The following is a 25754-nucleotide window of genomic DNA, read 5'->3' as shown; positions in this document are numbered from 1 at the left end:
TGTCGCTTGCATCGGTGAATGTTTCTCTGATGTTTAAGAGAGGACGACTTTCTGTATATTAACAGCTACAACAAAGAAACAAAATGAACATCGGACAATTTAAGAACAGGACGAAGTCTAGCCGTAGCCGTGTCAAGGTATCGTATTGACAGCATAATATCGACAACTGCTGTAATAATGTACCCTCGTTTTTGAAACATTCTGCGAAACCTCTAGGACGATGCTAAAAAAAAAGACAATAGCCGCGTTAATCGAATGTTGTCATGTCACTTGTTTGTGTTTAGTAGGCTGCCATAGCTTACGTGAGTGCAGGCGAGCAACTCGTTCTGCCCTTTCATAAGAAATTTCCATACCCAGGCAGGCCGGAGTGGCCGTGCGGTTCTAGGAGCTACAGTCTGGAACCGCGAGACCGCTACGGTCGCAGGTTCGAATCCTGCCTCAGGCATGGGTGTGTGTGATGTCCTTAGGTTAGTTAGGTTTAAGTAGTTCTAAGTTCTAGGGGCTGATGACCACAGCAAGGGGACTGATGATCTCAGAAGTTGAGTACCATAGTGCTCAGAGCCATTTCTTTTTCCATACCCAGCGGTGCAACACTTTTGAAGTCACAAGAAATGGAAATAGAAATCCAAGATCTTTTCACCCATTGTTAGAAATGCTGTTAGATGTACTCACAAGATCTTGAAAAAAGCACGCTAACGTTGTAGAATACGACTTCAAGGGTAAGATACAGGAATGCCGGATAAAAAGCTTCCGAACTGCTGAAAAAATGTAATACACATAACACCTTCTTGTTGTGAGCAGATGTGCCGAAGAGAATGGTGGAAAAAAGATCAGCAATGTAAAGCCACCTATCGAAGGGAAGATAGGAAGAGATAAGCTGCAGCGAACCTTTTCGTCGTCAAGAAAGTATTGTATTAAGTGTGATGAGGCTCTAGTCGTGGTAGTCACGAACGGGCGCTTTGGTGATCTATATCAGAGGCAATACAAATTACAAACATCATTGCAGTTTCAGTCGGAAAGAGGGTGACGCTAAGTTCACTTGGTAGCTGGTTTTCAAAATTCAAATGTGTGTGAAATCTTATGGGACTTAACTGCTAAGGTCATCAGTCCCTAAGCTTACACACTACTTAACCTAAATTATTCTAAGGACAAACACACGCAGCCATGCCCGAGGGAGGACTCGAACCTCCGCCGGGACCAGCCGCACAGTCCATGACTGCAGCGCCTGAGACCGCTCCGCTAAACCCGCGCGGCAGCTGGTTTTCGGTGTGATGAGGAAGTACCCCCGTCTCCCAACGATGGACGATAGGGTAGTGTATGACAATCGACAACAACCAATCGCGCTCAAGTTTTATAAACATGTCAGGCCTGATTTACCTCGCCACGAAACTGTGCACAGTGAATCGAAGACACACCCACTCCCCGTACCCATTCTCATGAATGTATCCTCCGAGACAGGCGAAATTACCGTGAAAATCCATTTGACCACCCCTTAATAGCTTGGAGTATTTTAATAACTGTAACACTTCCAGCCATGAAAGCTTACGTGATAAAATAACTGTAGCACTTCCAGCCATGAAAGCTTACGTGAAAAGGGAGCCTTAAAAATTAGTAAGATGATTGCGTAACGTATTCGTGTTTTCGCTTTGCCTGAACTAGTCGACTCATTACATAAGCGTATCATCCTCATTGTGGCTGAGCGCCTGCCCCCCTGCCATTCCATCATACATCGATGTTTATTTTTCTGGCTGTCCAGTCACCGCCGTAATCGGCCGTATGACGCAATATTCTGTTAGGGATAATTTACACGAAAGTGCAGATGTGTCATTACGTTTAATTTATCGCCCGTTGCCGTTATCAGACAGTTGATAACTGTGAAGAGCTTCATCTACAAATCTTTTCAGTTGATCGCGTGGGCACGTAATTTCAGATATAGCCTCTTCTGTAGCACTGTGTCTCACTGACTGCCAAGTACGCACAGACATGGTTCGCAGCGAGCAGGAGCGCGCAGCAACGCTTTCCAGTTATGTTAATGCGGCTTTGTTCTCGGCACACTGAGTCACTGCCAAGTCAGTTCGCATCGATCCTGATTCTCTCTCTTTTTCTCTCCAGATGTGTGACTGGAAAATCGTATGCCGGTTGTCCTTGGCCAAGTCTAGGCAGTTACGTGGTGTCAGGCTGTGAAACACCCTTAAGTGAGTATCTGAAGCTATTCTACGCATGTAGACACGTAATTCTTTTAGTTTTCACTGCTCGTCTCTTGTCATCTGCATGACACCATACTTTCTTCACCGGTGCCTTTTCCTCCTACTACTCTTTTATGTTCCTAATGTAGTTCTTATTTTTTATGCAAACAAATGGTCGAATCGGCTGCAATGACCACACTTGTGTAGTCTGGATATTTCTTGAGTGAGTTTTAACTAAAATAAATTTTTGGTGGTATGACTATTCGGTCAACTGCTTTTTTTTCTGGTCGGTCCTGTATGCACTAAAAAAAGTGCTATGGAATTTCATGTTGTACTTCGCACTTTGTTGAAACAGTTTACGTCAACTCCTAATACTTTGAAGGCATCACGGAGATACTCTAAAGTATCAGTTGAATTATAAATATTTTCACTTCTGAATCAACTGTCAATTTCAAAATGCTTGTGAGTTCTGCCGTCTAGACACGGGGTCCTTGCCTAAACAGCTCACTTCGTTAGCGAAAAGTCGTACTTGGTTGCTGTGTTGGGATTAAAGTTATTGATAGAAGTTCGTCGTACATTGAACGATGACATCAGCAAATGCGATATTAGTTTTCACCATTAATGTTGATGTCGCATTCCAAACCTAAATTCATGTTTCGCAACACATCTGAGGAAGATAACAGCTAATGAGAAATAGATTCTCCCTGACTGACTCCTTTTCATTCTGAACAGCCCTCCAAGTGACTAAAATTTGATTTTCCCTCTCTTAGTACGTAGGTTGTAAAATAACCAAAGAAGAGGTAGGTCGAGCTTGCGTAATTTCAAAAACATCTTGCATTATAAAGAGCTGGATGATGTAAACTACTTCGATTAGTTTCTCTGAAGACATTACCACGGCACGTCACTGTAGACTGGCCGACCGGTTCTAGGGGCTTCAGTCCGGAACCGTGCTGCTGGTACGGTCGCAGGTTCGAATCCTGCCTCGGGCATGGATGTGTGTGATGTCCTTAGATTAGTTAGTTTTAAGTAGTTGTAAGTCTAGGGGACTGAAGACCTCAGATGTTAAGACCCATAGTGCTTAGAGCCATTTGAACCATTTTTGAGGCACTGTAGAGCGCGAATCTGTGACGAAGCAAACAAAAAAAGCTAATGTGGCGAAGAGTCGTGTGTGTGAGAGAGAGAGACTGGTATGAAACTCCCAGTTCAGTCTGCGTTGCCCTATTAGAAGCCACGTGTCAGGCGATGGGAATCTCATTCACCAGAAACTTTTTTGTCGCATGTATCGTAACACACTTTTTTCTCCCGATAGGTGAAATGGTAAAGCATTGTATCAAAAACGAGAGTATTACTTCATTGTTTTACATCACATAAAAACTAGAAAATCAGAACATCCAGACTCATTTGTCCACCAATCTGTCGCAGTTGAAACCGCATGTTGTATGGTTGATACTCCGAAATGAGTCATAACAGGAGCTGTTAAGTTACATTCGCTGATGACGTCACCGTTGGGTTTACGAAAATTACAGTCGTCTTCCTGGGTACACAGAAGACGGTAACTGTTATTATCTTCCACATTTTCAGGCCGATGGTTATTTCGGATATTTTCACGTTGTTTATAGCATCAAAGAACTACAGCCTAGTTGAGTCGTCTACCTCGACTGACTGTAACCTGCCTTCTTTTCCTATAACAGAGGTTCTAAAAACAGATTTGTTTTCCTTCATCGAATTGTCACACATCTCTCCATCTTCGTATATGTGTTTGTGTTTACACAGAAACTGAGATTTGGAGAAAAAGTTACACATGTGTAAGTGCTTTTCGCTGAGTTTTCATTGCAAAACAGCTTACGATGAAATAAATGTAAAAACTTAATCGGATAAAAAGTCACCTACCGTACCTCCAGTTTTAAATGAGACACACTGATACTCGTACGTCTTAAAAGGTCTTAATTCGAGTATGGTATATGTTATGAAGACTTTAAGTGACTGCCCGAGTGTTAAGTGGCACCTGATCTGATAACACTCAGCTTTGGAAGTGTTAAATTCGGATAGGGGATAAAGATATTGGAAGTCTTATTAACTCGAATTAAAACGATGCTGAGGGTGTTAACATTTTATGATCTGGCTATTTTGAAAGATAAGATCGACGTCTTATGATAAAATTATGATAGACTGGCTGATGTGATTGGTGGAAGCTACTGTCCATTGCCCTCATTTTAGCCCACAGCCCACATACACAGTGTATACGACAAATGTGGTACAGCCTGCTAAAGCCTTTCACTCGTCTGACCGCTTTGGTTAAGCCAGTTTTCGTCATTGGCAAAGAAAGGAAGCCATAAAGCAAGCCATTTCGTGTGCGGGTGACCTACTTCTTTCCTGGCTGATGGCTGATTAGGAGATTAACGGTATTCCATTTCACAATTCTCACTGTTGTACGGCCAGAATGCTAGATATGTAGTTACATTTGTATTTGAAGATTCACATTCGATTATACTATCGATATGTAGCCATAATTAACCTCGGTTGCTCACCACATAGTTATTACAGGATGTGGTAATCTCTTGACTGCAGTGACTAATGTGTTCAAATTAGATTGACACGTTGTAATATTGTCCTCACAGGAAACAGTGGAACTTTGCATTGCAGTGTAGCTTATGAAACGTTCAGTTTCTTTTCGTATTTCGGCCGTAAATATGGCAATTCCTAGCTACACTAATTTACATTGTCGAAGAATGAGCTTTGTAATTGTTGACTGATGACCGAAATACACTCCTGGAAATTGAAGTAAGAACACCGTGAATTCATTGTCCCAGGAAGGGGAAACTTTATTGACACATTCCTGGGGTCAGATACATCACATGATCACACTGACAGAACCACAGGCACATAGACACAGGCAACAGAGCATGCACAATGTCGGCACTAGTACAGTGTATATCCACCTTTCGCAGCAATGCAGGCTGCTATTCTCCCATGGAGACGATCGTAGAGATGCTGGATGTAGTCCTGTGGAACGGCTTGCCATGCCATTTCCACCTGGGAGCCTCAGTTGGACCAGCGTTCGTGCTGGACGTGCAGACCGCGCGAGACGACGCTTCATCCAGTCCCAAACATGCTCAATGGGGGACAGATCCGGAGATCTTGCTGGCCAGGGTAGTTGACTTACACCTTCTAGAGCACGTTGGGTGGCACGGGATACATGCGGACGTGCATTGTCCTGTTGGAACAGCAAGTTCCCTTGCCGGTCTAGGAATGGTAGAACGATGGGTTCGATGACGGTTTGGATGTACCGTGCACTATTCAGTGTCCCCTCGACGATCACCAGTGGTGTACGGCCAGTGTAGGAGATCGCTCCCCACACGATGATGCCGGGTGTTGGCCCTGTGTGCCTCGGTCGTATGCAGTCCTGATTGTGGCGCTCACCTGCACGGCGCCAAACACGCATACGACCATCATTGGCACCAAGGCAGAAGCGACTCTCATCGCTGAAGACGACACGTCTCCATTCGTCCCTCCATTCACGCCTGTCGCGACACCACTGGAGGCGGGCCGCACGATGTTGGGGCGTGAGCGGAAGACGGCCTAACGGTGTGCGGGACCGTAGCCCAGCTTCATGGAGACGGTTGCGAATGGTCCTCGCCGATACCCCAGGAGCAACAGTGTCCCTAATTTGCTGGGAAGTGGCGGTGCGGTCCCCTACGGCACTGCGTAGGATCCTACGGTCTTGGCGTGCATCCGTGCGTCGCTGCGGTTCGGTCCCAGGTCGACGGGCACGTGCACCTTCCGCCGACCACTGGCGACAACATCGATGTACTGTGGAGACCTCACGCCCCACGTGTTGAGCAATTCGGCGGTACGTCCACCCGGCCTCCCGCATGCCCACTATACGCCCTCGCTCAAAGTCCGTCAACTGCACATACGGTTCACGTCCACGCTGTCGCGGCATGCTACCAGTGTTAAAGACTGCGATGGAGCTCCGTATGCCACGGCAAACTGGCTGACACTGACGGCGGCGGTGCACAAATGCTGCGCAGCTAGCGCCATTCGACGGCCAACACCGCGGTTCCTGGTGTCTCCGCTGTGCCGTGCGTGTGATCATTGCTTGTACAGCCCTCTCGCAGTGTCCGGAGCAAGTATGGTGGGTCTGACACACCGGTGTCAATGTGTTCTTTTTTCCATTTCCAGGAGTGTATGTTACAACCTTGCGTCAAATAGTCCACTTAGTCTGCAGTTGAAGCTTCGCCACCTACGGCGGGCACCTCCTGCGGTCGTTAACAAGTAGGTTAGCTGTATCCGGCCCTTAGTGCTCCCTCCCCATTTCCCCCTTCGACTCAGCATCCACTCACGGTATCCTACGTCACTGACTGCAGCACACAGAATAACGGGCAGCGTTGGAGTCGACTTGCACGCGATCACGTTTCTCCTACCCGCAGTGATTGTCCTGTGCAGGTACAATATGTTTTATTCTGATCCTTACGATTACATTTCTAAATAGGCATGCGACACGCATTAACTAATCCTCTTCACCCACCCGTGGACGTACGACGTGGCACAATACTGCAAGTGTACTTCGGAAGATTCGGAGACAATAGACATTCCGCTTTAAGCCTTACATACTTGCCTTGAGTCATGCGACTACTCGCTGCTTCGTCATTCTCTCACCGAGCGCTCCATCCTGTGCCCACGGTAGCCGGTCGCTAAACGATAAATAACAATCTGAATTACAGTTATAGTTATAATGAGGCACCAAGCGGATACCTGAGATATTTTTGAAATTGTTTTAACTTGTAAGATATAGGTGGCTCCTTTGGGCCCGACTTTTCTTCATTATAGTGCAGTGGCACTTGTACTGTATGTTAGTCTATCGTGAGGCTCTGTGTTGGGGAGGAGCAAAGTATAATGGCCGACCAGAAAGTTTCCGTTTGAAGGCATTGCTGCAACATATATGGGAGGTAGCGCGACTCCGATGCGGGTATATAAACACCGATGTGTGGGCAAGGGATTAGTGTTGACATTCATGTTTGCCGACGTGCATGCGGTAAATGCGGCAACGGGAAGTGTGGCATCGTTATTACCGAATGCGCCCAAACAGGATCAGCGTGCTATTATTCTTTACTTGGATGCCGAAGAACAAACGCCGGTGGACATACATCGGAGAATAAAGAATGTGTAAGAGGCAGCATGTCTCGAAAACCACAGTTGTGTAATGGTGCGCCAAGTTCCTTGGTGGTCGCTATTTGACACAAGACGCCGGTCAATCCCTGAGGCCAGCAGAAATTAAACCAACTCAAGTGGGAGGCATTCGAGCACCCACCATATAGTATTGATCTCTCTCCGTGGGATTTTCACGCCATAGGTCCCTTAAAAAAGGCAGTGAAGGGTCGACGATTCCTGTCAGAGGGGGATGTGTAGCAGGCAGTTTCGGAATTCTTCACACAGCAGGCCACGGTGGTTTACCAAGCAGTAATCTTCAGCGTGATGTGCCTGTGGGATGATTGCCACAGAGCTCACGGCGATTTTGCCTGATTAGCATTCCGACTCTGGACTGTACGGCCTTCGAACGGAAACTTGATGATCGCCCCTTACACAAACAGACCCTCGCAGATTCTTATTTAGGTTTTTCAGGATTCCTTGCCTCACTTTAGGCCAATCCAGATCACCTGTTTAGCCGTCTAGAATAGCCTGATACAGCTGCAACATTTCCGTTCCGCTGAAAATGATACTCCACCGGAAACGAATTAGCGCACGATGTCCCATTTTATCAAACTAATGCGCCACTTTATTTTGGTTCCTATAGCGGTTTTCTATAGTGCTTCGTCGTCTGCCAGTATTGTAAACATGTACCTGCAAACAAGAAAAAAATAATAATTACGTAACTTTATCTTTTCGATGTGATAATTTATGACTGCCCTTTATATCTACTGCTGCACCACTAACGACCTCGTTATCAGTTTCACTATACATCTGTTATTCCATTCTTTGTGAGTCCGAGGACGCGAGTTTTCTCAGTTGGAAATTGGTGAACTGTATTGGGAGACGAGGAGATAAAAACACTAGCAGGAACGTGCTGGTTTGGGATCTAGGACAGGCGGCAGAGATGAAGTATGTCCGGTACGGCGCGAGCTGACCCCGCCGTGCAAGCAGTTCACGGACGCCCGGCTATGGCAGTCGTGCACACGTAACCTTGAGCTTCAAAAAATGCTTCAAATGGCTCTGAGCACTATGGAACTTAACTTCTGAGGTCATCAGTCCCCTAGAACTTAGAACTACTTAAATCTAACTAACCTAAGGACATCACACATCCATGCCCGAGGCAGGAATCGAACCTACGACCGTAGCGGTCACGCGGTTCCAGGCTGTAGCGCCTAGAACCGCTCGACCACTCCGGCCGGCCCTTGAGCTTCGCTGGCCGTAGTGCTTCCTGGCTACATACCATCCCTCTCCCTGCGAAAATCTTCTACGAAATAATAAGTTTGAGTACTTGTATCGTGATACTTTCGTATTTACCGATTGAAGTGATGCAGTAGGTAGAAAGTTGAACTCGTTGCCATCCTTATTAATGTTTTCCTTAGATTCCCACAACCAGATAAAGGGGCTACTGGGACGGACTTGTCAACGGGACAACGATCGATTTCCTTCTACAGCATTTTTCACCCTTTATTGATCTGGCGGACGGAGATATGTTGTTTCGTTTGTTTTTAGTCTTTAGCATATATTCTTTGTGTGACGTATAAGTAATTTTTTTCCTATCGACTACGATGAAGATTTGTACTATAGCCAACATAGCCAAAATTCGATTAGACCAGCACATCGTCTTGTGAGAATCCTACATACTCCCAACTCAAGACATATTGATTAATCACGTGCACTTTTTAAAGAGTTAATTTTTTTCTGCAGCACAATTGGTTAAGTTGTACCCAGTGGTAGAATATTATCGTTGCCGGTGACGGTGTTTATAGTTCATCGTTGTTCTTTGCGCAGTGCCCTTGAATCGCTAGTGGGAGTGAACCAGATGTCGGACTCTTGCCTTTTGGTTGAAACGTGAGCACGTCAACAAAATGTATCGTGACACATTAGACAATGAATTATTGTCTCCGAGTGGTGTGTTCTGTAATGGATAAATTATCCTCGTCAGGCATTTTGTCCTATTTGAAGTTTCAATGTGAAAGGTTTATTAGATAGAAACTGTGGCAGCCAGGCGATATTTAAACATTATGTAATTCGTTGTTGATATTCCTGTTACAAACCTGAAAGAATTGTTACCTTAATAGACTAGATTCCTCAACAACAACTGACTGACATTAAAATGAAATCCTTTACCAAATTACCGAAAAACTCTCAGACACATAGAGCAAGAGAAGAATTGATTGTTATGGACACAACCTCAGAATTGAACCTAAACAGATAAACAAAAAAAAAACTGTTTACTTCCACAAAAAGAAAAAAATTGGTTTAAGGAAACGGAGAAGTATTTATGAGAACTCCAAATCGCAGAAAATATGCTGAAGGATAAAACTGAAAAAAAAACAAAGACAAGAAAAAGAGGTTCCAAGGCAAAACGGAAAACAAACGAACAATCCAAATCTATGAAGAAGAAAGGAAAGCACAATTAAAAAGAACGAAACTGTACTGGGCTAATAGAAAGGCGCAGAATATTAAAAATTGATTAATTTGACGTACCCGAACGTAGGGTGAAACGAAAGAAGAAGACTATCAACAACAGCCTTCACTGACCGGAGCATGTTCGATTCTAATTAAAACCATTTCATTATGATATTGAAGCAAAATAGAGATTTTGACGAATTGTTTGGTAAAGGATCGTATAAGGTTGAACGCCAGAAGAGGATTAACGCGACATGAGGATTACCATGGAAGTGTTACAATCTCAAGATTGTAACAGGAAGTAACAAACTAATGTTTACTCACTCATTATTTATGACTAAGCTGTACCATTCGTAGAGCATGTACAATAGCAAAAGAAAAAAAGAAAGTAAACCCTCTTTGTTAAGAACTGGGAATAAAGACTATTTCGGTGATTTATTTGGTTTGCGAACTGTAACCCAAGAAATTTTTTTTATATATACGTTCATAAAATGATTTAAGGAAAGATATTTTGTAACAGACGTTTTTCCATGTTATAAAATTCCCACCATTTGGCAGCAATCGATAACGTACGAACGAAGTGGCACTGCATTTTCTTTTGTTATTTTTCGATGTTATTGGACGTAAATTGAGATATATTCGCGAAGAAACGCCATGTTTAATTACCTTTTCTTGGAGTATCTTTTTGTCCATTGCAGTTTTAAATCTTCAGAGGGCTAGTTAGATAACTAATAATATTACCTGCAGGTTTTCTGGCTCCCTTCGGTACTAGCGTCTATGTAGTGTATCTGATCCCACCAAGATTACAACTTTCGCGCTATGTTGAGGAAAACTAGTAGCAGCCAGCGAGCTGCTTAGTTACAAATGCGAGCCAGTATCGAGATTTTCCGTCTGCTATACAATACTGTCGCAGAACAGAAGACAGAATAAGTCACTTCCTTTTTTTTATCCATTGCGAGTGATAAGTGAAAATGACGTGGCAGTAGCGCTTAATAGATAGGAAAGATACAAAAGTAGGGAAAAAATTATTGCGCTACTTTAAAACACGAAAATAAGAGGATTGTGCTATGTCACATCCTGGAGAAATGTATGATGAGATAGTAGGATAATAGGACAGTGTTCAGACATCGGGGAATAACTGAAGCCAGAGGTGTTGCTGTAGTGGTTTTCATTCCGACACCTCGTTTGTTGCAACTTTCTGAGCCACTGTACCCCGCGCAAGCGTTCCCATCTCAGAATAACTGCTGAAACCTACATCTATTTGAACCTGCTTACTGCATTCATCCCTAGGTCTCTCGCTACAGCTTTTACCTCACACACTTCTCTCCAGGGAATAAATTGGTGATCCATTGATGTCTCAGAATGTGCCCTATCAACCACTCCCTTCTTTTAGTCAAGTTATGACACAATTTTTTTTTCTCCAGTTCAGTACTTGCCCCTTAGTTACGCGATCCACCCATCTAATCTTCAGCATTCTTCTGCAGCACCACGTTTCAGAAGCTTCTATTCACTTCTTGTCTGAACTGCTTATCGTCTATGTTTCACTTCCTACGCGGCTTCACTCCAAACACCTTCAGATAAACGTTCTGACATTTAAATTAATACTCAATGCTAACATTTTTTTTTTTCTTCAGGCATGAATTTCGTGCAATGGCCAGTCCGCATTTTATATCCTCTCTCCTTTCGCTGCCATCAGTTATTGTGCTGCTCAGTTAGCAAAACTCATCCACTACTTTTAGTATCTCATTTCGTAGTTCAATTCCTTCGGAGTCCACCGATTCAGGTCGGCTACATTCCATTACCTATATTTTACTTTTGTTGATGTTCATCATATAATCCCTTTTCAAGGTTCTATCTGTTCCATTCTCCCAAGGCCTTTGCTGTCTTTGACCGTGTTACATTCAGCAAATCTCAAATACTTTTATTTATCCACCCTGAACTTTAACCGAATTAATTGAGATTTAAATATCTCAGAGCGCTGAGTGTAAGTGTTCCTGTAAGATGAAGAGATTGGCACAGGACAGGAAGTTGTGACGGGCCGCAGCGGATCAGACAAAATACTATATGGAGGGGGAGACAGGAGAGAGGACACGCTTTTAGAATTAATGAGACGACCAGTAAACCTTCCAACTGAACTACATGAGCCTCCGCATCGACTTTCATATCGGATCTCGTCATTCAGTCCCACAGATGACAATTCCATAAAATGTAAACCTGTAGTCGTCACGGCAAAGCAGAGAGCGCCTGGAAGATTACGAGGCGGTGGGCGCCATGCAAATTATCCGTGATTAACGACCGCATACCGGGCGGCTCGGCGTCGTATATCCTTTGCTGCTCTTTGACAGCGCTCTCTGTCGGTAGACATTAGCATAACCGGTGCTTCGGCTGTGTATGGACTTCGAAAACAACCCGGCCCTGGCTTCTCTGTCGCTAATGAAAGAGAGCAAACGCTCCGCAGACTGGTCGACATTTTTTTCTGGATAACAGTAATTGAAAGAGTTGGGCCTCGCTTCAGTGATTGCTAAAGTTAGTTGTGCTGAATAAACGTTTGTATGATGACTCGTGTTCTGTAATATATGCGCAGCCGTAATCTGTGGCCTTACGTGTAAATACAGTACATCAAAATATAAAATTCAACATATTCACAACATATACGTCCCAAACTTTCCTATGACCCTTGGACGTTGTATCCAAAGACGATTTTAATCCGGACTATATATGAAAGAATCACACTATTTTAATTAGAATAAATCCATCCAGTTTTTATGCCGCAGTGACCACTACTTTATGCACTATGGTAAGTTTTAAGAAGTGTTTTCTCATCATCACATGGTTGGGGATACCTTCCTTTTATGCAGTGTGTTTGTACCATATTAAATTTCAGGTGAAGTTTCAATTCTACCCCCCCCCCCCCCTCTCTCTCTCTCTCTCTCTCTCTCTCTCTCTCTCTCTCTCTCTCTCTCTCTCTCAAGCTCTTAAGTATATTTTCATAATGGGCACTTCGACTTCGCAACTCTTTTTTCTCCGAGGAAACTAGGTGTGATGGAATAGTCTGACGAGCAGTGGGAAAAAATAGCACGAATTTTTGGTAATATTTATCTGAGAAGTTTTTTGAAAATGTAAAACATATATAAAAATGATTTATTGACCATAATGATTTGAAACATGTTTTTCATACATCTTACAATATAACATGTTGGCGCGCATTTGCCTGCTTCAAATGTGCGAACCAGCAGACCTAACCAGTTTCTATTTGAGTCTTAGAGCCAAATCCAAAACACGACGCTACTCGTATTTATTTTCCTTCCTTTGGGCAGAGCTTTGCCAGAACCAAAGAAATAATCGTAGTAGATATTCAGTGATCAAAAACCCAAATTTTCACTTAGTAGTCAGTGAGTTACTGTTTGGGAAACTTTCATTTCATATTGTGGAAGTGAAAATAAACAAGATGCACAGCTTATTCTGAACGACTAATGTATCTTAAAGCATTCTGTGTCGATTGTTAGAAACATTTTGGCGGAGTACCTGGAAACAAACTGTTTGCTGTTTCCTCACTGTCTGCATTTGTTTCACTCGCTACGCAAAGTCCGCGCTTGTTCCAGTTCACCTTATCAACAATTTATTTTCCCAGGTTTATTAATTGTATAGACAAACACTGCACAAAACTTGCATGTTTAGTAATGTGCACAACTTCACATTTCTCTACATTAGGAGCTAGTATGTCACCTTTGAACCGTGTTGGTAATTTGTTGTTATATACGAGGCTATTACTGCGTTTTTTACCAAAGAAAATTCGTCTCAGGTAACGGGGCCACCCGCAAAGCATCTGTGGTTGTAACTAATACTGTCTGCTAAGTCATTAGTTGTTATCATGAACAGCAAAACCGCTATCACACATTCTTATGGCAAACCCAGAATTATTTTTGTGTGTGTAGATGACTCCATCCAGGGCAATGTACTGCGTTCTGCTTGTGAAGAAGATTTTAGTCTAGGTGCAAAAGTGGTTATAAGTCCTATACAATGCTTTTCTTATCTTAACTTACTGGAATATACACCTTCGCTACAAGTAGAAGGGTTTTACATAAATTAAATCCGATGGGCTATTAAAAATAAACTAGCTTCATTGCGCTTTCGTGGTTGGAAAAGGAGACTTTGAAGGTCATCTTACGTAATTCAGCATTGTTGCGTTTGTGAATACGTAAGCAGCAAGCGACTGAAATGGACGGTGTTACTTCATGTCCCGCCGGTTGAGAATCCAGGTCTTGTTAATCGCTTCTTGCAAGCAGGAGTAACTGCGGCTGAGGTCCGTCGTCGATTGTGCCGTGTGTGAGGGAATGGGGTTATTGGTGTTGTGAAGGAGTGTTGCAGAAAATTCGAGGCTGGTCACACACGTGCATGGTGGTCGAGGAAGACTGATGAACTCGTCCAGCGTGTTGACGAAACTGCGCGTGCGAGACGTTAAAATTCCTGAACTTTCTGAAGGCGTAGGACATATTCGCAAATTGCGGCTACTTTTCTTTCATTTAATATGGCTGTAGATTGTCGACGGTGACTGTTCCTTTGGGGATGCATGTATGTCCGAAGGATACTGTATAGTACTACCCAGACACTATATAGACATTGCAAATTTGTTATGAAGATATGTCTCAGATTTCAGCAACCCTCTTTGGCATTTTTACAGAGAGATAAGGTTAACAAGTTTTGTGCATTGTGGGTATCAAGATGTCTAACTGATGTCCGCAAAACTGAAGGAAAGAGTTCGACCTTGACAGTATTTCAGCGCTCAGAGAGGGAGGAATTAATGTAACGCAATAGTGTGGGCACGAGACGTGTGTGCAGTACGTGAATTCTGAAACTAAAGACCAGTTCAGTAAGTCAAAAAAATCAAGCAGGCACTGTCAAATCGCAAATGATTGCTATAGTTTTTTGGGCTCGCAAATAAATTTCCACAATAGTTTTTATTAGAGTGACGAGTGAGAATACTGTGACATAACAGATTTGTTGTGAGACTTACGAAACTGCGAAGGTCAGTTCAAATAAACGGCACAGGATGATTACCAAAGGAATATCATTCTCCATCATGACAGAGCGGCGACCCCACACAGCGAATCTGAACTCACAGCTTTTTTGGCTGTGACAAATTTCATCGTCCTCCCTACACTACGGACTGGGCACGAAGCGACTAAACAGCTTAGTTGCTACCCAGCACTTCGCGACCGACGATGAAGAAAGGATGGTTCCGGCAACTATCTGAAGCAGCAGGCGGCACCATTGTTTTTGAAGGGTTAAAAAGTTGGTGTCACGGCACGAAACATGTTAGAATTTCGGTGGTGGCCATGTGAAGAAGAAATGTTAACTTGTAGGTACAGATTGTGTACAAAAATATATCTATTGTGCCTTTTTTTAACAGCCAATCGGAGGTTAATTTGTGATTAGGACGCTACAGGGAAATGGCGGTGCGCTCTAAATGTGAGCGGGAAGGCGGGCGAGCGACCTTGCGTGGTCGTCGGCATGGCGTCGGTGTCGGAGTCGGCGTCGGCGGGCGTCAGGTAGGCCTTGGGCCACTATAATTAGCGGGCACCGTGACGCAAACGGCCGCAACCGCAGCTGCGCTACACCAGCTCACTGCTCCCTCTCACGCAGCTGCCGCTAAAACACGTGCGTCTGCTGCACGCTCTGGCCCTCCCGTCTCACGCACATCACAGTCAATGTTCAGTGAGTGGCTTTACAAATCACGAAATGGTATAGGAAATTTTGGAGCATCTTAGCACACTGCCTTCCCTCATGATCTTATAATGACTTACTCAGTGCCGGCCGGTGTGGCCGAGCGGTTCTAGGCGCTTCAGTCCGGAACCGCGCTGCTGCTACGGTCGCAGGTTCGAATCCTGCCTCGGGCATGGATGTGTGTGACGTCCTTAGGTTAGTTAGGTTTAAGTAGTTCTAAGTTCAAGGGGACTGATGACCTCAGATATTGAGTCCCATAGTGCCCAGAGCCATTTTTGACTTACTCAGTGGCGTAAAGAACCCTTTACACGCTCAGAGATTTACAGCGATTTGTCTGTACAGACAGTGTTCGCAGAGACAAATAGTTGCGTGTGATCGAATCCCCCCGACGGAAAAATTTGCCTCTGTTAGTATTGTGCTCGACCTGTGCGAAGTCTGGTTGCGCTTGATGAGACGAAGTGCCTTAGTAGAAGTGCTTTAGTAGAATGATGTGCCTCAACAGTGACGGTGATATCACAGCAGAAAATTTAAGATAATCATTGCTTTTGCCATCTGCCAAGTACCTCAATGTGAGTCTAAGTCTTTCGTAAGCACTTAGTGATTTCCCGATTACAGTGTCATTTCTCCTTATACAGGGTGTTTCAAAAATACTTTGACAGGTTTCTTACACCAAACCAAGAACAAAAGTGTCTAATAAATATGGGCTCTAAAAAGCACGCCGTAAGAGCGATGAGCACTTTCTCATTTTCGCTACTGTGAAACACATCTCTTTCATTGAACAACTGTTCATAACTCTTAAAGCATTTGAAGCCCATGTTTACCAGACATTATTTATTGTTTTCTCTTGAGGAACCTGTTTCCAGTGTTGTAAAAGTATTCTTGAAACATCCTGTATACAGTGTAACTTACTGCAACAACACAAAGAATAATTCTGAAGAGTCGAGCCCCTACTGAACTTCTGCGTTTTATAGAACTAATCTTATAAGCAAATTTCCGTAATTTGGCCATCGCTAGAAAATACTCTGCACTCTGGGGCTACTAATTAGGCACTGTGCGAAAACAGCATTGTGGTTGGAAGGTGTAAACTCGAATTGAATATTGCAGATCAGATGGACAGACTGTCGTTGCAAACATTATCTTCTCAGACAAATCTGAGCTTGTAAAGAGCCCGTAACTCGGATATCGCAGCCGGATCTCGGGTTCTGTGTTTCGTTTTCGTGGGAGCACATTTTTGTGAGAAAGGAAAGAAAAGCGAGGCACGGCAAAGGGAGAATTCCAAGACTGAGAGCGAAGCAGAACTAAGTAGAAAAAAAGGGTAACACGAGGATAAAGGGTTGGAGGGGCGAACAAGTATTAAAGGAAAGCGCTAGGAGATTAGGGTTGACTTGGGTAGAGCAACATTTCCATAAGACGCACCTCTCTCGTGTCTTATTATTATTTACGACTCTTAGACGGAGTTGCTCTCATTATAACACTTGAAGTGTAAAGAGGATATTTTGCGTCTGATTGTTCGTTATGGCGTTGCATTGATCGACAATGCAACACTGAAGGATATGCATTTACGGTGCAAGCTGTGCTACTCTGAACTGTATGTTGCTCAGTGTATTGTTATTGTATCACAAAAAATAGAATCATTGAATTTTGTTTATTTTACTTCATTCTAAACCCGTGCTGATTTCAGTGAAGCAAGAAAGTAACGTAAGTGCAGTGATGGTTGAATGAAAACATGGATAGTTGTTAGGAGTGGGCGCAAATTCTTTAAGTTTTGTCTAATCACCAGTAACCCTGGTCACGTCAGTACTGTTACTCGAAATGTAGAACGGCAGGACATCAAATTTGGTACCTCGTTCCAGGAGCCCAAATAACAACCGCGATTCGCTATATCGTGGATTGGTAAACGTACTGGATGCATGATATTTCAATGTCCTACGGTTCTTCCCACAGTAAATTGCTTAGGGCGCTCTGATTACGTAAATTAACTTCTTTGGCATTTGGGCGTTGTTCCGGGCCAACGCCTAAGTTCTTTTAACCAATCACGGTAGTGGCGAGAACTGTAGTATTGATGGATGGGACAGGTATGTTACTTGACCTCGTTAATATGAAGAGCAATCGACAAACCCTGTACCATCGAAAACTCCATATTTTCGTTTTGGTTCAAGGTCAATGCTACCTTAATCAAAGGATCGGTGACAATGACATTCCACATCATTCACATATATTATCCATTAGAGAACAAGTTCCAGTACTTCACGATCCAGTGGTAATATCTTCGTCCACAGCAGCCAGGCAACGTTTTTAGACGGAGTGATGTGGTAGTTCTGCTTGTAACGTAGCTACAACTACTCAGCCGATGACTGCCAGCCGCGCAGGATTAGCCGAGCGGTCTAAAGGCGCTGCAGTCAAGGACTGTGCGGCTGGTCCCGGCGGAGGTTCGAGTCCTCCCTCGGGCATGGGTGTGTGTGTTTGTCCTTAGGATAATTTAGGTTAAGTAGTGTGTAAGCTTAGGGACTGATGACCTTAGCAGTTAAGTTCCTTATGATTTTACACACACATTTGATGCACTGCCGGCTACAGTCTTCGAATCGGCGGCGACGTCTCGAAATGCGTTTTAACAACGAGCCGTTGAAGGATGGTGCAGATCCGTTCCTTGATTATTGTTAATGGCGACGTCTAACACTTGTAAATGGGGATACCTTTCATCCAAGGGTGAACACGTCGGAAGATAGGCGGCGACACAAGTCTGAAATTGGTCAGAGCAGTCACTCCCTTTTGCTATCGGCCTGGCGGCCCAGCACACTGGAAGTACACTCTGGGCTGTACCGTCTTCGTAGACACTGTGAACCATGTGAAACCTATCGCCGCCCCGTTGGCATGCGCCTGAGGTTATTAATAGTGTCTACTCCCCGGGTGATATATTTTGTTTCCTTAGAGTTTGATAGATCAAGTAAAATGGGTCTGTTTTGCGTATTGGTTTTTTTAATTGTTTATTGCAGCAGCCTTGCCGGAGTCGAAGGTCATCTATATTGCTACCTAGTTTCCTGCTGTGATACTGAGGTTTTCTGGGTGTATGAGCCTAATACATTAAACAGAGGGTGTCTCTAGTACATTACTGTAACGCAGATATCTCAAGCAAGATACGCGGCTAATAAGCGTATATCTTGACTAGCAATAATGTATTGCGGTTTATGCAGCAACGTTTAGTTCAGCTGTGCTTCAGGCTCGGCAGGTAGGCTACGCGCTTCATGTTTGAAATCAAATGCGCGTTGCTGTACTTTTTCGTGTCTATCTGTCGTCATCATCGTCTTTAAGTTACAATTATTGTTCTGTACTAGCATTTCCACAGTGAATCAACTCTTTACTACCTACGATGTCTGAAAAATTAATATTCTGTATGTCTTTGTCAAGTATTCTTAATTAGCGACGAACAGTTAATAAAGGGAATATGTAATAGGTGTTAAACTTAAGTGTCTCTGAGTCTGAATATTGAAAAGTATAAACCAATGACAATACAGACTACAGAATCCACAATGTCATCGTTATTGTCCTATCAGTACGTTGTGGTCTTCGTGTGTGACCGTATCTGAAGTTACTAATATTGTTTCCTAAAATTTATGTGACTAAGATGCGCAAGTGGGTATTTTTAAATCAGAAATTCTCGGATTCAATTATTAGTCGGTTCTCGAAGTTTTCTCCGGTAACTTTAGCTTATTTCACGTCTGGCAGTAAAAAATTCCAAGTTGCTGCGAGGTTCGGAGTCCACATTGAACAATAGGTTCCCCTATAACGGGCTGATTATATCAGTTCAAGTGTTGGAGGAAGGAAACGGCGTACCGTTTCCAATTGCAGCACACCTAGTGAAGCACCGAGATTTTCAAAACAACATACGGCTTCAGGACTACTCTGCCTTACCTTATGTTCATATTGATCCTACAGATAGAGAGAGAGTGAGAGAGAGAGAGAGAGAGGAAAGGAGGTGGGTGGGAGGTGGAAATGGGGGGGGGGGAGAAAAAGAAGACGACGTAGTGATGTAAGCTGCCGTATGTCCTTGGAGCCCTTTCATAGGACGGCGCGCAGATACCCTAAGCATTCTTAAGAGCCGGAAATGAGTTTCCACATTAACGTGCGTAACAAGTAATGGGATATCTAATGTAGTCCCTGAAGGATATACCTGTATGTGTGGGAATCCAACACAAAATTGTAATAACTTTCTTTCGTACGAGGGATAACTTGCTCCGATGTGAGTGGGTACCACAGGATATTAAACTAGTACATAAGTTAATGAAAATTTGCAAAATTTGTTAACATACTAATTTTTATACTCCGGAAGTTTGCAATTATTCTTATGGTAGCAGTAGCTGATCCTCAAGAAACAGGTCTGCTGCGTGGGTTTTCCAGTTCAAATTCCCGTTAATACAGGCCAGGTTCGAAATTTCTTCACCGTTTATGGTTTTGTGTTGGTTCACTACATGAAGAGGGCGAAGGATGTTACTGGCAGTGCGAAACGACTTCTTTGTTTCAGCTGATGATGCATCTAAAGCTATGAAGTCAGATTTTTATGGATACCAGGAACCGTGTGGCAGTAAGGCAAGCTGACCCCTCGCCGAGCAGGCGGACTTTGTTGTTGGGCGTTATTTTAGTTTCGTGTAAGTGAGTCGGCGCCTGTGGAGCAGAAGGTCGGCCGTGTCCTCAGACGGGCGCTTCCCGTCGTTAGCGCGCGTGTTGCGCGGTCACAGCCTTTGAGCGGTGCACGTGCGTGGGCGGACAATAGGCGCACCTCCACCTGTCTGCGCTGCCCTTTGTCCCTCATCGATTGGGAGTGGCGCTGCGCGGCTTCACAAACGACCTACCGCTGCCGGGCGCATGCCGCTTTATAAAAACGGAAGCAAGGCGAAAGGCACAATCGCATGACATTCCAGGTGGATAAAGAAACGTGATTTAAGTTTTAATCATTAGTTTCCGCCCACAATATTTTTTTCTGTACTGTCGGTTAGTGTGTACGATATCAACAGCGCAGGGACATCCGTGGGAGTAACGTACATATAAGGAGTGTTCAAATGAACAGGTACGAAACGTCGTAACAGCCAAATTGGTTGGGATAATGTAGTGATACATCGCTAGGGGCGCGAATGTAGTGGCCGGCGTGGTTGCACTCGCCGTCGACTCCCTCTAAAGAATTCAAAGCTTTGCTCACAGCAGGTAAGGTGACGCTCACCGTCTTTTCTGATTTCCGAGGTCCGATTCTCAAGCATTTCCTCGACCACGGAAAAACCATTAACAGTGACGCGTACTATCAGGCACTCCGTAGCCTACGCAAGTCCATCAAGAGCTAACGGTCTGGGCTGCCCTCGGAGGGAGTGATCTGCGCAACGATAAAGTGCGTCCATACGTCTTCAAGGTCACACAAAGTGTAACTGCCAAGTTCAAGTAGGCCCAGCTTGAGCATCCGCCCTACAGCCCGGACATGGCGCCCTGCAACTTCCACGTGTCTGGTCTGCGAAACGCTTCAACTCGGACGACGAACTGAAGAACACAGTGGGGGACTGGCTGCTGTCACAGCCACAGGAATTCTGGGAATCCTGCTCCTCGTAAACAGTGCTATAGTTGTGCCCAGGCTTCTGGTCGTTACTTTTGAATCAAGAATTCAATTGTATCTACAGTGCCATTTGAACCTGCTTACTCTAGTGATCCCTAAGTCTTAAAAAAAAATGTTCAAATGTGTGTGAAATCTTATGGGACTTAACTGCTAAGGCTATCAGTCCCTAAGCTTACACGCTACTTAACCAAAATTATCCTAGGGACAAATAAACACACCCATGCCCGAGGGAGGAGTCGAACCTCCGTCGGCATGACTCGAACCTCCGTCGGGATCAGACGCACAGTCCATGACTGCAGCGCCTTATTAGGTCTTCCTGCACAATTTTTACCCCACACACTTCCCTCCATTAGCAGGTGGCGATACCTTACATGCCTCCGGATGTGACCCTTCAACTAAACCTTTCTTTTAGTAAAGATATGCCGAGATTTTCACTACGTCTTCATTACTTATTCGATCCACTCATCTAATCTTCATTCGCCTGTAGAACCACATTTCAAACCTCCTGTTCTTTTCTTGTATGAACTGTTTATCGTTCAACAATAGCAGGAAGGTAATGAACGAAGATTACAGTTTAGTACACCATCGGTGACGAGTTCAGAGATGCTCGGAATGGTGAAGGCCATGTCTTTTACAAAGGAGACGTCATTGTATCAGTGGACACGGGGGAATGGGGATGTGGAAAATCTGTCGCCATCTGTAATAGCGGAAAAAAATTTAAGAAGTATTAAGAAAACGCACGATCGATTATAGAGAAAACACGCGATGGGTATCCAGCCACTGCTGTTACTAAAGAAAATTGGCTCGTATTTGCAGTTGGCTGCTCTTTTAACATGTGCCACAAAAACGAAAATAATTTCATTTTATCATTTCCGAAAATGATATTTTTCCATGTCTTCCTTGTACTGCTTCCAGTCTCAAGTTTTCTTTATCTAGTGTGAATACAGCAACAATTAAAACACCGATCGTTCGGTGGATTTTAGAAAATAGTTGCCGCTTAGACTGCCATATGCTAATGTGTATCTCGCGGGTACGCTGTTCAACTGCCACTTTCTCCCTGCTCCTTCTCAAAAAGCGAGGCCATTAGAAGCGGGAAGAAATACGACGAATGCTTAACATATTCTCCAGTGCGAGTAAAAGTATTTGAACGGGGCGAGCGGTTTCTGCACCAGCGCTGGTCTAAATACGGTTACAGTATTTTCGCTTTAAATTAACGAAACTAATGTCAGTTTATGATGTAACAGCTTGAGCTGATTGTTGTGGACAGTGCGGTAACTAACTTACGCTAAGAACAACACACACACCTATGCCCAAGGGAGGACTCGAACCTCCGACGGGAGGGCCCACGCAGTCTGTGAGATGGCACCTCAAACCGCATGGCCACTCTCCGTGGCAGTAAGGCAGTAAGCTTATTTATTGTCGTGTAATGATAAGTCTGCTTTGCGCTATTTATCGTCAACGAGCGACTTCGTACGTTGGTTGGAAGACTGTATCCAGAAAGAGCATATATTTCAAAAATAAGGTCATAAACTGCCTTCCATTTTTATAAATAATCTACTTTCGCTGCTAAAAGAATTTAAGTTGACCTATTTAGAAAATCAGTGACACATGTCTCCCGAACCTAACTAGACCCATGTCTTTATGTGAACCTAGGATTTCCATAGTCTTTTTTTAAATTTTCATTTTTAAAATGATTTCACCGTTATTGTAATTATGGAAAAAAGTGTTACAAATCAGTACCAAAACATATTTATTCTCCTGATAAAGAGAAAGATGAAATATCTCTGCGGCATATATGTCCCACTACATACAAATTATGTACAAACAAGGTAAATTATTGAGTCGTGTAGTAATGTTACAAAACAATGTTTATGGAGTGTAGGAAAACACAATTGGTTACTACAGATATTCTTGGAATGGACAAGATAGTAAATTGATCTTACTGTCATGAATGAGACACACTATAAATACAGGGTTATTACAAATGATTGAAGCGATTTCACAGCTCTACAATAACTTTATTATTTGAGATATTTTCACAATGCTTTGCACACACATACAAAAACTCAAAAAGTTTTTTGAGGCATTCACAAATGTTCGATATGTGCCCCTTTAGTGATTCGGCAGACATCAAGCCGATAATCAAGTTCCTCCCACACTCGGTGCAGCATGTCCCCATCAATGAGTTCGAAAGCATCGTTGAAAGCATCGTTGATGCGAGCTCGCAGTTCTGGCACGTTTCTTGGTAGAGGAGGTGTAAACACTGAATCTTTCACATAACCCCACAGAAAGAAATCGCATGGGGTTAAGTCGGGAGAGCGTGGGGGCTATGACATGAATTGCTGATCATGATCTCCACCACGACCGATTCATCGGTTTTCCAATCTCCTGTTTAAGAAATGCCGAACATCATTATGGAAGTGCAGTGAAGCACCATCCTGTTGAAAGATGAAGTCGGCGCTGTCGGTCTCCAGTTGTGGCATGACCCAATTTTCCAGCATGTCCAGATACACGTGTCCTGTAACGTTATTTTCGCAGAAGAAAAAGGGGCCGTAAACTTTAAACCGTGAGATTGCACAAAACACGTTAACTTTTGGTGAATTGCGAATTTGATGCACGAATGCGTGAGGATTCTCTACCGCCCAGATTCGCACATTGTGTCTGTTCACTTCACCATTAAGAAAAAATGTTGCTTCATCACTGAAAACAAGTTTCGCACTGAACGCATCCTCTTCCATGAGCTGTTGCAACCGCGCCGAAAATTCAAAGCGTTTGACTTTGTCATCGGGTGTCAGGGCTTGTAGCAATTGTAAACGGTAAGGCTTCTGCTTTAGCCTTTTCCGTAAGATTTTCCAAACTGTCGGCTGTGGTACGTTTAGCTCCCTGCTTGCTTTATTCATCGACTTCCGCGGGCTACGCATGAAACTTGCCCGCACGCGTTCAACCGTTTCTTCGCTCACTGCAGGCCGACCCGTTGATTTCCCGTTACAGAGGCATCCAGAAGCTTTAAACTGCGCATACCTTCGCCGAATGGAGTTAGCAGTTGGTGGATCTTTGTTGAACTTCGTCGTGAAGTGTCGTTGCACTGTTATGACTGACTGATGTGAGTGCATTTCAAGCACGACATACGCTTTCTCGGCTCCTGTCGCCATTTTGTCTCACTGAGCTCTCGAGCGCTCTGGCGGCAGAAACCTGAAGTGCGGCTTCAGCCGAACAAAACTTTATGAGTTTTTCTACGTATCTGTAGTGTGTCGTGACCATATGTCAATGAATGGAGCTACAGTGAATTTATGAAATCGCTTCAGTCATTTGTAATAGCCCTGTACATGCCTTCCTGTTTGACCACTCACAGCCTCTTCTACATGTGCTCCCCGCGATCAGTAGTATTATCCTCTAAGTTCGGAAAACATCGCAGTACATACTAGCACTAGACAGATACGAGATATAGATATCCCAACGCTCGAAACAGGGTATTACTTTAGTGGGATATAACACTGATGAGCCAGAACATTATGACCACCGACCTACCGTCGATATAAATCCATCCAGGCGATACCAGCGTCACCTGGCGAAGACAAACACACGGTGCATGTAGTATCTGTGAGTGTGCGGTCCTAGTGTAGAATGGGGAAGGTGCGCGATCTATCTGAGTTTGACCTAGTAAAGTAATTGGGTAAATTTAAAAAGTCTGCTCATCAAGCGGCGGCAGAGGAACACACATAAAAAAGGCTTTAGATATGCAAGCTTTCGGAGTCAGTGGCTCCTTTTTCCGGCAGAAGGGTAAGGAAGAGGGGTGAAGGAAAAGGAGTGGAGAGGTTTACGAAAAGGGGCAAGGTTCGGAGCAATCACACAGGACCTCAGGGAGACTTACCGGACGGGATGAGAAAGAAAGGCCGAGCGGTTCTAGGCGCTTTAGTCTGGAACCGCGCGACTGCTACGGTGGCAGGTTCGAATCCTGCTTCGGGCATGGATGTGTGTGATGTCCTTAGGTTGGATAGGTTTAAGTAGTTCAAAGTTCTAGGGGACTGATGACCTCAGATGTTAAGTCCCATAGTGCTCAGAGCCAAGCCATTTGAACCATTTGTTAAGTCCCATAGTGCTCAGAGCCATTTGAACCATTTGAGAAGGAAAGGTTGAATCTGACCCAGGGAAGATTGTGATGGCCCGGAGACTCGCCACGAGCAATTTGGAAACTGTACGACTTGTCGGGTGTTCGAGAAGTGCTATGGCAACTGTGCTTAACACGTGGTGAAATCAAGGTGAAACATCGTTCAGACGTCGTGGGGTTGGGCGGCCAACCCTCATTACGGATGTTGGACGTCGCAGGCTGGGCAGACTGCTAAAAGTGGACAGGCTGCAAACTGTGGCGGAACTAACACAGACTTTAATGCTGGGCAGAGTGCAAGTGTCTCTGAACATACGGTGCACCGAGCGCTCTTAACGACGGGCCCCGATCACCCTTCCATTTGCCAATGCTATCACCACGACATCGGTATCTGCGACTGAAATGGGCATGTGACCATCGGCACTGGACATTAGCGCAGTGGCAGAGCGTTGCGTGGTCTGATGAACCCCGATACCTTCTTCATCGTGCCGATGGGAAGGCACGAATACATCGTTTTCCAGGGGAACAGCTTCTGGCATTTTTCAGC

The 25754-nt window shown here is 44.2% G+C and overlaps 1 long non-coding RNA gene across 1 annotated transcript in view; it reads left to right on the top strand.

The window, feature by feature from the left end:
• The window catches only part of LOC126195322 (uncharacterized), a 104445-nt gene that overhangs the window by 46983 nt on the left and 31708 nt on the right, over positions 1-25754 (top strand). Inside the window, exon 2 of the long non-coding RNA XR_007538580.1 lies at positions 2113-2195. This is a non-coding gene — a long non-coding RNA (uncharacterized LOC126195322). The remainder of the gene's footprint in view (positions 1-2112; positions 2196-25754) is intronic.

The sequence above is a fragment of the Schistocerca nitens genome, chromosome 7 (genome assembly GCF_023898315.1).
Source record: "Schistocerca nitens isolate TAMUIC-IGC-003100 chromosome 7, iqSchNite1.1, whole genome shotgun sequence".
NCBI classification, from domain to species: domain Eukaryota; kingdom Metazoa; phylum Arthropoda; class Insecta; order Orthoptera; family Acrididae; genus Schistocerca; species Schistocerca nitens.
This window is presented reverse-complemented; position numbering and strand designations above follow the sequence as displayed.